We start from the raw sequence: 17191 nt of genomic DNA on the forward strand, positions 1-17191 counted from the left end.
AATCCAGATATACCCTCTAATACCTAAACCTCTACTGGAAAATGCCACTGCTACTGCACTTGAAAGCCATTAACATCCACCATGGTGGAAGGTAACCTAACTATAAAGTACATTATATTATTATCTTCATATAGCTGATCATAATTAGCTATGCTCAATAACTATACATTTTCGTTAATGGCCACACCAGTTTCTTGTTTTTCATCCTCACTCAGATAAAAAAGGGCACTATTAGTAACTGCATATCAAAGACTTTGGACCCAAACGCTCCCATATTTGTAATCTGGCATACTTCTGTGATAGCAATCAAATGCATCTGCATTTGACCTCAAATGTAGCAGACATCAGCAAATGAATGATGATTTTTTTTTCATTTGGTCTGCATAATGATTTAATTCTCCTCATTTTTTAAATGGAGATCTAATTTCAACTCTTACTTCAATTTCTCAGCTAATGAGAACTTTATGGGAAGTGGGTGAGGTAAATCTTAAAAGGAAAATGGTTGGATCAACCTTCAAAAAACTAAAAGGCAAAGGTAAGACTTTGTCTTGCTTTTTAATGTGTCTGACCAGAAAAATAACTAGTTATGTCATGAAGGAATTAACCACCATATTATGTCTAGTGTTCCTTGAGAGTAAAACACACATTTGTTGTAATCAATAATTTAACATTAAGGAAGATTCAATTGTTAGATTTTCACCCCTTATATATAGTTAATACAATTATAGTCATAAAGGCATCCTATGATGAACAAGAGGTCTTTTTTTTACAATACACAATTAATTGTTGCTCAATCATAAACAGCAGGAATAAAAATAGCACAGTTCTTTCTTAGAATGTGAGTCAGAAGTACTCAACAAGAATAACATAACATCTATCATATTCCCTTAATCTTTTTATGAATAACCTTCCTTCTTTTACAAACTCTGTCACTTATGCTTGAATTTCCCTCATGTACTATTTGTTTTACTCATGAGATTGAACATGAGTACTCATCAATGAAAAAAAATCAAACTGCTCATTATAAGAAAACCCACTTTTATATAACTGCCCTTGCACCTAAACACTTCATATAAAGTCAGTCAATCTAGAATTAAAAATGTTTTTAAACTAAAGAAAATCATGAGCCACTAACTATTTAAAGCAGATATTGTTAAATTAATAAAAATGAAAAAATATAACTGCTCACAGTTAGAGAATATGTTCAACTGTTTTGAAGAGATTGAAAGAAGTGAGGCAGTGGAATTATATATATATGTACATGAAAAAGAAGAGAGAAAGGAAAGAAGTGTGGGTTAATGAGAGAGAGAGAGGGCGATCTATAATGGGTGCTAGGAATAAAATTAGTGAAGAAGGGAGACGGTGGATGAGGGATGAGAGGGATACAAAGGTTTTTACCTCTATGCCCCAAATACAAACAAATATCACTATCCCCTCCAAAGGAGACGGGGAAGGTGACACAGTGCCAGAATGAATTGCAGATTCTAAAGTAAATTGAAAGAGATAGTCTTTAATAACATATTAAAATAATGCGCACACACACACACACTCAAAACGACTGATATTACAAGAAACCTAGTGATAAGTGATTCAATAATAAACTTTCACTTAAACACATCCAAAATGTACATTGTTTTGAAAAGGGAAGAAGGCATTTCTTTGATCAAATTTGAATTCACTACTGCAAAAATAATAAATTTAACATAATTTACTATATGAGGAGTGTGAGTGTGTCAAAGAAAAAATATATAGAAAATATGTAATTGTTGATTGCTTTGTTTAATAATGCCTTTATTTTTTAGGGGTTTGGGATTTGGGGGTGGGGGGATACTTGAGCACAATTGCTCATCACTATATATTCTAAAGTAACGGGAAGGAGAACATGTAGAAGACATAACCTTGGTCATTTTCTTTATATACCTACACACACATATATAAATATATATTATATACTATGCAAGTATTGGTTTTGATGCCAGACTCAAGTAAAATTTTGATTTACGATATGATAAGTAGAGTTACCCAGATTGGTAGCTAAGAACTGGTGTATTAAGAAGAAAATAAAAAAATATGTTTAAATAACTGCCATTATTTGAGGAGTTCTCTTTTGGGTGACATGTAAACTTAACCTAAATCATATGGCACAAGACTTCGTTGAACTCACTCAATCCTTGTATTTTATTTGGTCTTTTGGATAGAATCAAAGAAAGCAGTTTTATACAGTGTATATATATATATATGAAATATACATATATATATAAATATATATCTCACAAAAATAGTAGATTCCCAATGTATGAGCACAATTATTTATTTCACCTTTCACCAACATCTTAGAACATAACCCTACTGATACATTATAACAGAAGCTTTGGTATTACTAATTGATTCCAAAGCTTTATGTTCAAGTCATTTAGATGGAGCTTTCCTACCCAAGGAAAACCTTTATCCTTTCCCCTTGACCAGCCTCCTTCCTATACGCAACCAACACAATTACCGGGCTTATGAGTTTCCTAAAAAAATAGCAAAGCTGCTAATAATCGTCCTTGTAACGTGAGATTCTAACAGAATTTTTTGGGAGTAATATTGTATGTTTCTTACCATAAATAAAAAGACATAAGAGAGCAAAGAGATGTGTTTTCTTTTCAAAATTTGATTCAGATGAGTTAGGCAAATAAAAATGATGTTTAAGAAAAAATTACATCATTTATTAAGGTGTTGGTGTGTTACTCGAACAGATGTTTCATATTTTATATGAAATAAACTAATAATATGCATCTTCAAAGGAGCTGTTCATTCATTTCACCTTATGAGTCAACCCTATAGCTATAAGTATGTAGTAATATTCTCAATAAAAATCCTTCTCTGAAGTACAGTTTACCTCTGAGCGTCATCAAATGAAATATGTTGAAAAATACATAAACTTTGTTAGAAAAGATTTAATTTCTAGCTTCAAATGTACCTACAATCTAGTATAAAACTTATATGAAAATTCAATAAAAAGTACTTCACATACACACTGAACTAGGTGGTGCTATGTTTTTAGAAAAATGCAATGGCAGCATACAAGAATTTCCTTAATGGTGATCATCAAACCATAGTTTTTCTTTGAGCCAGAGATTATGTACTGTCCTGGGAACATCATGGAGGATTAAAGTGATAGCTATCCATATCCATCATTTGTACTGCTTTAACAAAGAAAAATCATCTCATTTAGTACCTGACATCTATTGTTAAGGAAACTAATTTACCAAAAAGGGTTATAAATTTTGAGAATTGGATGGTGGTAGCTGTCTAAGCTGTCCCATCACCCACATTTTTATTTCTACATTGATCATCACTCTTACTTGTTCCATCATAGCTTCTCATATGTCATCCCAGGCCTTCCCCTGTGATTCTTTACTTCTAAGGCTTTCTTCTTTCACTATGAACTTCATTAAATTATTGTGTTCCTCAGGTTATGAGTCAAATCAGTTTCCATCTTCTCCTTACAGGTAAGTGTCCCCTATGAGCTTTCCTCTCCACCCACTCTTCCATGTACTTTTTCATTGGTCACTAGAGCTATTTTATTTCTATAATTCTTTGGCAGCACCACTAATTCACCCTGTAAGTTTTTTCATTGCTCAAAATCAAAATCCTTCCAATATTGGAAACAAGCTGCCAAATAATTCACCATAAAGGCCTGATAACACTTTTGAAGTACATGTGATTAGAATCAATGGGCAAAATATGCAAAGTATGATACAGAATCACACAACCATTGCAAATCACACCCCTATACATTATGGATGCATATTTATTTGTTTGATTCATGCGGGTAAATCAATTTCCGCATACACTCATGTGTGGCCACAGACTTTCAAACTGAGGAAATTCTTTTTCACTATCGTTTTAAAAGGAGATCTTGTATCAATATTTAGGCCAATATTCCAGCTCATCCTTTCCCCAGCATCTCCTCATTTTATTCACAAGATTCAGGCAGTGACTTGGCAAGAGGTAAGAGGTGCTTTAAATTATAGATTTTACTGAATGGATCACGTATTATGCTTGACACACTTGCTAGCACTCATAAGTAAAGTAACTTTACCCATGGGGGGAGAGGGGGAGAGAGGAGATAGGGGGAGTTACAGGTGGCCTTGTGGATTTGAAGATGTTGTGAAAGTTTCGAACAATGGGGCAGAGTCTGCATATTGTGTGTCTGGTTTTGTGGGTGCTGTGGAAGCATGTGATGATTAGGTTAGGCCATTTTGGGTGGTTTGTTTTGGAATGAGGAGTGTACAGGGCAGAAGTTTTGAGGCTTTTGCTATTAAGTAGATTTTCCAGCTACCCATGTGTAGGTGGTCCATGTATTTCCGTCAGGAGGGGGCATTATTACAGAGACCAAGGCCACGGACTGAGAGTGAAAAAGGAATGGAGCATTTTGTGTGTGACGAGTGTCAGCTGTTTATGTGAAAGTATTCTTTGCTGGTAGTCAGTTGGTTTCATGTGGACTGAGGTGTTTACTTTATTGTCCTGTCCTCAATGTCGATATTGAGGAAAGTAATGTTTTGAGTATGATATAGATGGCATTGAAGATACCAAGGAGGAGGAGTTGAGAGGGGAAATGGTGGAGGATAAAGTTTCACATCCATGGAACCAAAGGAGGAGTATGTCTTCAGTATAACAGGCCCAGGAGAGTGGTTAGAGGACTCAATGTTTGAGAAAGGTGCACTCTAGTTTACAAATAGAGAGTACTAGCATAAGCAGGAGCCATACGCGTGCCCATTGCAGTGCCATTTGTTTGTAAGTAGATTTTATTGTTACAGTTGAATATCGTTGTGTGAGGATGAGCTGAGTAAGTTGGAAGTGAGAATGAGTGGAGGGGGCGTGTGGTATGGCTCACAGGGAGAGATGATATCCGAGGAGTAGCAGGCCTGATTTGTGTGGGATGGAGGTGACGTCTATTGTGGCCATGAGAATATTAGCGTTTTGAGGAATTGGGATGGAGTGTTAACGGTGGAGGAAGTGGTGCAAACCTTTGATATAAGAAGGGAGGGAAGTGACTAAGGGTTGAAGCCAATGTTCTATTAATGCGTGGGTTCACTGGGTGGGTGCGTTGATGCTGGAGACGATGGGGCATCCGAGATTACAAGTTTTGGGTGGCAAATAGAAGTGAGGTGGGGAAGGAATGGCTCTGTCTGTGGGTGAGAGACCTTTCTTGGGTCCAAATTTGGTTAGGGAGGAGAATATTTCCTTCTGGTACAAAGGGTTAGGATCATAGGCCAAGGGGGGATTATAATAAGAGGAGTCTTTTAATTGGCACAATGCCTCAGAGATGCAGTCTTTTTTGTTTAGCATGATGATGGATGACCCTTCATCCGCCATCATTATTATAAATTTTTTGTTTGATGATAAACATCCTAGGGCTGTTGCCTTGGAGTAGGAAACATGTTTTGGTGGCCTTAAGGACTGTAAATGTTGTATCAGGTAGGTTTGTCAAAAGAAGTTGATGAAGACTTCTGTCAGATGGTTAGATGGGAGTGGAATGAGTTGATTTCAGGAAGCAGGGTGGAATTGGGTGAGTACTGAGTTGATGGTGGAAGAGTTTGAGGAACTAGGTTGGGATTTCCAATAAGTGTGCCGGTATGTATTTCAGCAAAAGATAAAGAATTGGTGATGATGTGGACATGGTTTATTCTAGGGTTGGGGGAGAAAAAGAAGCCTTTACCAAGTAATGAAAGCTTGCTACTGTTGAGCTCGCTATTGTCTCATAATAACATATTTGAATTTCCTGTGTTTACATTAGTAATATGATTTGCCATGTTACTGATCACTTTGAGGTCTTGCTAAACCTCATACGAGGTATATTCAAAAAGGGAAGATCATTTCCTTCTAGTTAAATTTTGGTGGGTCAAAATAAAGTTTTGCTTAAGCAGTGCTATCTATTAATTGTTTCTGATGCCACTGAAGTTATTGTTTTGATTCAGTAGTCGTTTTCCTGTTGGTGAATGTAGATGTTGGCAAAAAATCGCTGCTCCCACTAGTTGCAAAGTGCATACTGTTATTCCATTTTTGTGTTTGCAAAGGACCATTGCTTGCCCAAATTCATCATGAGTCATGCTTAGTTTATGCAACCACAGTAACTAGTGAAGGAAAGGTTAGGCAATGGTGTCGAGACTTCAGAAGTAGCTGCAAAAATGTGTATGATGAATAGCGGAGAGGCCAGCCCAGTATCCAGACAAATGAAATTGTTAAACAAGTGGAACAAGAACTGCGATCTGGTCAATGATTGGTGATTAGTGCTCTGGCCGATAAATTTCCTCTTGATGGAAGGACCACTTTATGTACACACGATAATGAAGAAAAGTTCGGATATCACACATTGTGTGCTAGATGGATACAGAAAATGTTAATCAACCAACATAAAGAGCAAAGAATGTTGAGTGGGCAAGAATTTTTGGACCACTTTTGGTCTTCATGATAACCCACCCTACAGTCCCGACTTTCACCTAGCAACTATTTCCATTTCTTGCCCTTGAAATAAAGGCTCCATGGAGAATCATTTAAAGATAATAAATAAATTAGGTTTGGAAAAATGAAGTCGGTTTGTAATAAACTAAAACTGTCAATAAAAACTTTTTCTGACAAATGTATTTTTTTGAGACAAAAGAACCCATACTTTTCAAATATGTCTCATATAACCTCAATCGCCTAATTTACTATCTCATGCCAGTGAAGCTGTACATGGAGATTACAAAAACTTTCCTTACTTTCAGGAAAACCAAAATTACAAGTACTTTCCCTTTGAAGAAGAGATGAAAATCCCATGAAAACATTCTAAATGCCAAAACTATGAGACTCTGTGAAAATATTTACAGTAACCAGCACAATAATTGGTGAAAATAACACATTCAAACATTGGTGGCCACTACAATATTCAAACTGACATAAAAATTGAAAGTGGTATATATATCACTAGCAGCATAATAAAAATAATACCTCTCTCGCCATCATGACCTGAAGGGAAAACTACCTGAATATTTGACAAGAGTAAGCTTAATGGAGTTACAGATCCTGAAAATTCAATAGATCACAACTGTTCCCCTCTACTGACAAAATAAAACTGCACAGACATAATATAGAAAGCTTCCATAAAATCCACTTGTTGATTTTTACTAATAGTACCTTAGTTTTAACATTATATTGCATCTTCAGATCATAAGGTGTTCAAACACAAGTCGTATTAATAAAAATCATTTATGAGTGTTTTCATTTTCTCCGAGCTGGATAAATTCAACAAAATACTTTAAACCATTTTCTCCAAAAACAGAAATGGGCTATAAGCAGCAGAACACCAACTGCTAGTTGGTGCCTTTGGAACAGAGTGCCTAATTTCAAGAGGCCATGCATGGCATCTATGACAGCCACACGCACTCTTCCAAAGACTATGAAGATGTGAAATTTAGGTGTTACTTTCTGGAATACCTTTCATGTCATAATATCCCCCAGCTTATCTTAGCTTATCTATTTACCCTATGAATCAATTTTTCCCTTGTCTTCATTATGAGGGGTTACCTAAAAATAACCGGAATTATTTTTTTTAAAGCTTTATATTTACTTCCTTTTACAAAACAACCTTATCACCTTCAAAGTACTTTCATTACTTTTGTCCAATCTACGATTTCATTCCTAGTAGCATTTTTCAAACTCATCTGTTTTCATATCTAAAGGCCCCACCTGCCTGAACAACAACAATTGGTAGAGCTTTTCCCAAAGCCCAGAGTACAACCCTTGTAAGCTGTTTTTAACATCTCAATGGTTTCTGCAGCATTTACTCAAGCAGGAAGCAGCATTTCACAGCGGCACGTTCTTCACTAAAATCTGCCATGGAGAAAAATGAGTAGCAAGCGGAACTGCTTTTACAAAATGAACTGTTGTGACTGAACACAACCTTCTCAGATGACAATGCCTGCTCAGAACTCAGAACAAGTTGCGCTAAGCTCACCTTGTGGAAGAAATGGGTTTTGCGAAAATGGAAAAGGCTATTCGGCTCTTCCACCAGGTCAGTTCCTCCATCGATGAAGCCAACGTTTTGGAAAATGTGACCGTAAAAATGACCAGCTTATATGCAGATGGGCATGCCCTCAGGTGCCCTCTGATTGATCGGTGGATTCCCATCTTTTTCTTGTTGCCTTGATCTTCCTCAGTGTGGGTTTCCACATGTTACTGAGGGAGTTGCCTGTGTCTCGATTGAAAATGTTTTCTTCATGACGAATTTCAATTGATTCCTTGGTTAATCTTTCCCAAAACTTTATCTCACAGCATAAGATTTTTGCCTTGTCCCATTGTATGGCATGGTCTAGTCGGATGGAGTGCTCGGCCACCGTAGATTTTTCCGGTTGGCAGAGCTTATAGTGTCTGCGATGTTCCTTGATCCTGGTCGCGATTTTTCACGAATGAAATCAACAAATGAACATTAGATACTCCAAAAGAGTCACCAAATTATCTTTGCATCAGATTTTATGACACAATCAAATCAAATATTTTAACTCTAATGAATCTTTCTTAATGTATGCTTATAATTAATAATGATCCTACTTTCCTCAATTCTCTCTTTTAAATTGCTACTGATCCACCATTTTAACAAAAGGAAGAAATATGAATTACATTGTGCCAGTCTATGCTTATTTCAAAATTTAAATCAAAGTGGTGGAGTTAAAAAATGAGGAAAATAATAAGGATAAAAGAAGGGTTGGCAAGAGATTCAGAAGACAGAAAGGCACTGCTCACCCGCAGGGCACCACTAACTTATTGAGGGTTTTACTGTAGTGATATGGTTCATGGATGGAAAATGCCCCTGAAAAGTTTATGAATGTTTGGCGTTGAAGAGGCGTTATTGCTTTAAAGGCTAAGAAAGATATGATTTGCAAAGTGATTGGGTGGTGTTTAAAATGGACGGGGAGTCAGTGAGATGCATGAGAGGAATCATCAGAATTAATTGACCCTCTGTGCGCACGGTACTGTTCTCTCTGTCTATCCTTCCACAGTCCCTCTAACCCCTTCCTACCCACTCAGTCTCCATATTTCCTTCTTGCCCATTTCACTTTTGAAATGGCCATGGACCAGCACAATGCTATTTAAATTTTAACCTCTGACCATTCCCACTGAGCTATGGAATAAATGAACAAGGAAGAATTCCCTGAGAAAATACCTACCAAATGCAGCATCACTAATTCACAGGATTTTCTCTAAATATTATTTAATGACTGATTAAGAAAATGATCACCTAGTCTTAAACTATTTAGGAAATGCATAAAAGAAATATATTGCTCTAGTTATTTTTATGAATGTGATACACATACTCGTACATGTAGGTACTAATAATCAATATATGTTTTTTGTGATTAATTTTGTGAATACTCATCATGTGATAGAATTAATTTAGCATACTATAAGTGTATATTTAACTATATCACTGTTTTAATGTTTACTACTAAGATATTATTGTCACCTTTCCCATGAACTAAAGCCTTTGAAGTGGACTCGTGCATTCTGATGACCCCAATAACACTATTGAGGAAGACAAAGGAAAACCAACCCAAACACTTATCTCAGGAAATGATGTTGGACATAGATAGATCTGGGAGTATGAGTCTTGGTAGCAGAGCAACTCAATTAACTTGGCCACCAAAAACAATAGCCCACAGTCATCATCTAACAAAATATTTTCAAAATGGAATCGACATCTGCAAGAAACATTAAGCCAATCTGTTCTAATAGGAACTTGAATGGTTGGACGATGCTGAACAATGACTAACAAAATTTTCCATCACATATTCAGGCATACACACCAACAACTAATCATAAGAAAGGAGAATAGACAATGTATATGGTCAAGCAGAGGAAATCATAGGAGGAGGAGTTTCACGGGAAGGAAATATTTGATAGTGATGTTGGACAGGAACATGGTACTGGGTGAAGGGAGAGATGGCAGTGAGGTAAGAGAGTATGGTTTAGGAACAAGGAATGGCTGTGGGGAAAAAGCAGCGGATATCTGCAGGAGAATTGGTTTGATCCTGATGAGCACTAGGTTCAAACATCATAATATGCATAGGTATACATGGAAATTGCCCAGGTATTCACTTATTCATGGATATGAGTCAACAATATTACGGTTAGGCAATTATTTAGGAAAATAATCATCAATTCAAATGAACTTCGGCCTGAAAACAAAGATTTAGATCATAATTAAGATCAATAATAGTGCTGCATTAGGTTCAAGACGATTGGACTGGAGAGACAGATGAAGAAATAGAATGTAGAGAATTAGCTGAGATGAAGAGGAAGAAATAGGAAAAGGGAGCAGCAGAAAAATTGACGAGTGAGTACCAGATAAGGGGTACAGTAGAAGAAATATGGGAACATCTAAAAAAATATTGAGAACTTCAAATGAAACCATAGTGAAATGTAATGAAATAATTGACTTTGTAATTCCACACACTTTATTTAAAAACACGACCAGGTTTCGACGTTGAACGTCATCATCAGGTGGTCCTCGTCTTCTTTTTGCCAAAATGTTCCCTCTTGACGCTTGGCTTGCAGCTGCCCGATGATTTAAAGGTGGTCCTCATAGAAGCACGCTGGCTATATATACCTTCTGATCATAGGAGGGGGGTTGGTCAGAGAGGGAGGTTGGAGGGGTAAAAAGGTTACAATGTAGCTGGGAAGAAAAGAGAATTACATTTTTGATTTAGAAGAGTGGTAGGTCTAGGAGTGGGGAGTGGGAGGGATACAAAATTTCGTTGGCAAGATCATCTTTCCAACGGACACATTTCAAAATTTCTAACTGCTCCAAAGCATCGAGCCTTTGACCTGTTTCTTCAAAATGAATAATTTTTGTCACAAAGTCACTGTTGTGGTCACTTTTGATGAGGTGCTTTGCAAAGAGGGATGTTATGTTCTTATTTTTTACACATGTTTGGTGTTCTTTAATCCTTTCTTTAAATTTCCGTCCTGTTTGTCCAATATACTTTGTGCTACAATCCGAGCACTTTAACTCATACACTCCACTCCTCTCGTTTTCGGGGACTTTGTCTTTAGTGTGAGAGATCAGGTTCTTAAGGCATGAACGACTGTAAAAGGCACATTTAATTTTTTCTTTAGGTAAACTTTTAATTACTTTTTGAGAAATAGTCCCAAGATATAGTATTCTCCGCCATTTGGCAGTGGGATCTTTTACATGTTCGGGGTTGTAAATGTGGCTTAAGGCTATTTTTGTAAGTTTATTCCGGTAAAGTTTATTTATTAGATCTTCTGAATAACCATTGTTTACTGCTAACGTTTTGATTACATTAAGTTCCTTATTTACATTGAATTTTGACATAGGGATAGCGGTCAAACGGTGGATCATTGCATGAAATGCCGAAAGCTTTTGGGTGAAGCAATGCCTTGAAGAGGAATTAATTAATTGGTCTGTATACATTTCTTTCCTAAAAATGGAATACTGTAACCCATCTTTGTCTTTAGAAATGGATAGGTCGAGGAAATTCAGGGAACCTTTTTCCTCTTTTTCACACGTGAATTGTACATTAGAATTGATAGAATTTAGATGTGCTAGAAACTGATCTAGTTGCCTATCAGAACCTGTCCACACACAGAAGACATCGTCTACATATCTTAGCCAACAAAATACATTATTAATGAGGGGGTGAGCTGAGGAGAACAAAACTTTTTCAAAATAGTCCATATACATATCGGCCAGGAGTGGGGACAAGGGCGAGCCCATGGCTAAACCATTGGGTTGTTGGAAATAGGTACCATTAAAAATGAAATAATTTTGGGAAACACACGTCTTAAGTAATGCACAAAGTTCACTTATAACTGGCACTGGGATGGATTTCCGGATGAGGATGTCTTCGGCAAAGTTCACCGCTTCCATGGGTGGCACGTTGGTGAAAAGGTTGCGTACATCAAAGGAAACAAGCATGCACTTTTTCGGGATGACCTTTTTCATAAGTTTGTTCACAAGGTCCAAGGAATTCACTACACCATATTCCGTGGAAAATTTGGAAACCTCCCTGAAGAGTACATTAAGCCTTTTCGCTAGTATGTGGTTGGGAGCTGACATATTTGATACTACAGGCCTGATCGGAATCCCATTTTTGTGAACTTTAGGTAGCAAATAAAGTGTGTGGAATTACAAAGTCAATTATTTCATTACATTTCAATATGTTATGCAAATTCCACAAAGTTACGCCTGAGACAACAAATGAAACCATAGTAACGGCAAATAGGGAAAGGAAAAAGAAAAAGTGGATATAAGACAAGAGGATTCGGAAGGTATGGGAAGGGATAAGAAGGATATAGAAGAATGTAAACACAGAATTAGAGAAAGGAAGCAAAGAGAGATAAACAATAAAACCAAAGCAGAAAACAAAATTTGTCAAAGAAGCATGGTGGACGAAGCAGTGAGTGGTTGTGGAATGCTAAGAAAAGAAGGGTGGAATGGGTGCAGTAAATAGAAAAGTAAAAGATCTATCAGGAAGTGAGAAGGTAAAATCAATTAACATTATCAATTATATGACAAGAATATTATGTAGTAACCCAGGAAAGGTCCAAGAGAAATGGGAAGAATACATAACAGAGTTAGACTGATGGTATATTAGTAGACATTAGACCAGCAAGTTTAGATATAGAAAGAGAATACGGCATAGCTGATGATAGCTTAGGTCCAGTCATACTTGACTGCATAATAAAAAATGCATTAATAGAAATGAAATTAGAGATTCGATAAGAGCAATGAGGTCACTTGTTGAAAAGAATATAAAGCACATCCAGGATGAATTTGTTTGTTTTGTACATTAAGAGAAGTTACATTATAGAGTGAATTCGGTGTAATTGATGAATGTATCAAATCACAGAAGATAGGAATAGAATGAAGGACAAGTTAATTTGTACATAACCTGCCAAGGTATCAAGACTGCTCAAGTGCATCTGATGGGTGGAAAGTCATGATGGGTAGTGTTTGGAAGAAGAGTAAGTCAAGGTTTGTCCATTATCTACTCCACTGTTTATTATATAATTATATGGAGAAAATGTTTAAAGAGGCATGGGAAAACGTGGAGATGGGAATGAAAGTCAGCGGAGAAATTCATAAAATCAGGTTTGCGATGATCAAGTTTTAATTTGCCAGTCAGCCAAGGGGTTGCAAACACTGCTGAGTGCATTGGAAGGTCAGTATGTTGATTTGGGATGAGAATCAATGTAAAGGAAACAAATTTTATAAGATTTTTGAGGAGGAGGAAGGCTAAATTAAAAATAAAAGTATGAGGGCAAATATTGGAGCAGCTGGATCATAGTACCAATCTTGGAAGTGTTTTGGACCAATACGGGCAAAGTAGCAGGGACATAAGGCAAAGAATTGCACCAAGCAAAGAAGCTTCCACAAGGAGGAGAGAATTGATGACAGGGACAATGATTAAGGAGGTTGAGAAAAGATTACTGAAAATTTTGATGAGCAGTGTGAATTTGCAGTGTTCAAACATTGTCTTTGAAGCAAGATGATAGGCATAGACTTAAGGCTTTGAAGATATGGCTGTGGAGAAGGATGCAATAGGTGAAGATGGACAGAAAGTAAAACTGAAGAAGTACTAAGTGCCATAGGGATGGAGAATGGATGGTTTGGAGAAATTTAATGGATGTAGGATTGATTCATGCAGTTAGGCAAGCAAGGTAGGAGAGAAAAAGAACAGGTATGTGGGAACTGAATGAAGGATAGCAGAGAGTGTGCAGAATTGAAGGCTGGTATTTTGTACAGTAGGGTGTCACATTGTGTTATTGTGTTTTGTTAGCTGAGGCTTACCAGGGACTATAGAACTATATCAGTGAGGCTTAGAAATATACAATTATTCTGTTAATCCATGCCACATTTTTACATCACAGAAAAAATAAAAGTTATGAAAACTTTCATATAACAAACCAACATCTAACACAATAATTTTCCTGTGATGAACATGAGATACACCCTTAAGGTTTTATGAACTCAAATTTGAAATTTTGGCAGGAATTTTCAGGTCTCTTAGTAGAATCAATTGGCATAATCCCATATCTCCCCAGGTTTGAATTCCACATAGTAGTTAGTGGTTATTGGGGAAGGTGACTGACACCTGAGGTCATTGGCACCATCAGGGATAGGTTGGGGCTGGACTTTCATGGAACAGTGAAAGGGTGGTTGGCATTAGCCTACTCTTAATGAAAAGCATCATGGGGTCACACAGTTCAACATCTTTTCCAACAAAAGGTGTACTCCACTTGAAGCACTCCCCACATAGCCCCACAAGAAGGGATTGGGATACCATTGAAAAATCCTCCTACCTCCAAGGTTCTAACCCCCCAGAGGATGAAAATCCAGTACATTAGTCACCATACCATCCTGTATTATTTTTGTTAAGTCTAAGCTAGTTTAAAAAATATACAAATTCCCACATTATGCCGCCATTCATACTAAGATCGGCATCTACACCACTCTCTTCAACTATTTCCTGATAAGGAATCTATATTGGTGCACACGTCTACTTCCATTGCCTGTTGCTAGTCAGTGATCCTTCGCCTTCCTCCATTATTCTTCCCTGCTATCTTCCCTTTCCGTCCTGAAAGTAATGGAGACCCTAGGCAAACCATTTTTGCCTCAGATTTGATGAAACAAAAACCCTGGCGTTCATCCCCTTTATTATGGGTCAACGTTAATTGCAGCAAAAGTGGCTACGCTCTCATTCTCATTCCCATTATCATTATTACTATTATGTTAATTGTTAAAATTATCATTATCATTAGTATTATTATTATTACATGGGAACTAAATTGGCCAAGTGAGAACAAAAATGATGCACAAATTAAATGAAGAATACAATATATCTTTCCACTGTCCTTTATCCATGTACAACTAGTTGAAATGCTCAAGCGTCGTCATCAGGTACAAATTAATCAAGTCCCAGTCCATTTATATACCATTCACTAGGGAGAGGAGGGGTGGGTGAGAGCCGGGAACAATCGAATAAAAATGATGCACGTTTTGAATTGGTGTTTTGGGAAGTATTAAGTGGAAAAACACTGCAGGAAAATTGAAACTGGGGAGATGAAATGAAAGAGGAAGAAAATTAATTGATTTCTGCAAATTTTTTGTTCACTGGATCAAGGACACTTGTTTTAAGAACCATTAACATAGACTTTACATGTGGAAGATCCTCAATGTTGATTCTGGGTATCAAATAGACTGCATCCTAACCAGCTGAAGGTTCAAAAGTGAAGTAAACATAGCAAAACCCTTCCCTGGAGCAGATACATACATGGACCATATCCTGATGGTGGTAGATATGAGAACGAGACAGAAGCATATTACAAGAAAAGTAACAAAAGAAAGGAGTGCAGTTGAATAATGATGGGAAAGAGAATCCCATCATTACTTTTGCCCTGGGATTTGAAAGGAGAATAGATCATGCAAAGTCAAGTGACTCTGTATTAGAGGAATGGGATGAAATATAAATGAAATATGAGTGAAACCCCTTAGATGAAGGAGTAGGCATCATACTAAAAAGAAGAGATGGACTTAAAAGAATATGTTGGACAGGATGGATGAAAAAAGTACCTTGAAGAATGATATGCTGATTGAAGGGGTTAAGCAATAAAAAAAAATAAACAAAGAGCTGAGAGGATTCCTGATAAGGTCAGAAATGAATGGATGAAAAGATGGACTGAGGAGATGGAAAAACTAGAGAAGAGATGTACAAAAGAAAGAATTTTGCTCCAAGGGAACAAGAGTAAGCAAACAAGGACAACTAAATAAACATGAAAAATAGTGTCTAATGTTGAGTAAAACAATGAATTATGCATTTAATATTTTTTAAATAGTCGTATGATGCTGAAGAAATATTGATGTTGGGAGAAGAATAGATATGAAATGTAATGAAGAAAACCCAGAATCAAATTAATAAGTTGAAAATGGAAAAGGTAAGTTATGATCTTAAACAGAGACATGGACTGCATCTGAGTATTTGTACCTAAAGCTCTGAAGAGATTATTTTGAAATTTTCCAGTCTTGCCAATCAGACATAAGAAACAGGCAATGGGTCTGAAGATTCAGTTAGCGTTAAACTTGTCCCAATATCTAAGGAGTAAAAAGTACCCAAATTACAGGATAGCAGCTTATTATGAATTCCATTTTTCAAAGGATATTAAAAAAACTTATATCAAGTTGAATAGAAAAGAAAAGTGGGCAAAGCGAATGGCTAGTTTGATTTAGGAAATTAAGTAGGAACAAGACGCAACTGGGTGCTTGAGATTGCTTTTTGCTGACTGGGAGAGAGCATTTCATGTAATTCACTTTGTTTAGGATTGTGCTGACAAGAATTTTGAAAGTAATTGGTGTAGAGTGGAAGGGGTCAGATTATGATTTGCATATTTATGATGTACAAAATTGTAGTTAGTAGCCTAGAAAATAATGGAAGAGATGAGAGATGAATGTTGGGAGAGGAGTAATGCTGGACTTCACTAGCAGTATGTGTAATGAGGAAAAACTGGTTGAGTAACCATTTGAAAAATCGAGGGGAACTACATGAAGTAGGAGGAGGGAGAAGGAGGACAAGTATGTAGATCATCAAATGGCAGTGGCTCATTAAATTAGAATCACAGCACTCTATAATGGACAGAATTACAAGTAAAAGAAAAGAATTTGGAATGAATATTAATGTGAATAAATAACAAATTATGAAATTTGGCAAGATGAGCTGAGGAAGGATGAGCTGGCAGGAGGAGCTGTTCATTTATCGTTGGAGGGGAGGGTGGTATATTTTAAATATTTGGGTTATTTTATAGCATAAAACAGGCTGCGTGGGAAAGAAATAATGACCAAGATATGATTAGAAAATGAGAGGATAGTATCCTACCAAAATGACTACCGTCAAATTGAGGAAGAGACTCGTCAAGCGTGTTTGCGTCAAAGTGGTTTTTGGATGGATTTGAGACAGGGACGATTGGGAAGAAGCGAGAGACGAATTTTGAAATTTGTGTGAAACGTGGCTAACGGAAGGAATAGAGAGACTGAAATTGATTGACAGGGAGCAAAGTGAGGTGTCCAGGAGAGCAGGACAGAAAGGGAGGCTGTTTAACATGTTGAGGAAGAAGTGGGATTTGAATGTTAACAGATACGTACGAGGTT

Source organism: Hetaerina americana, unplaced genomic scaffold, assembly GCF_022747635.1.
Source record: "Hetaerina americana unplaced genomic scaffold, ioHetAmer1.1.p SCAF_27, whole genome shotgun sequence".
NCBI classification, from domain to species: Eukaryota; Metazoa; Arthropoda; class Insecta; order Odonata; family Calopterygidae; genus Hetaerina; species Hetaerina americana.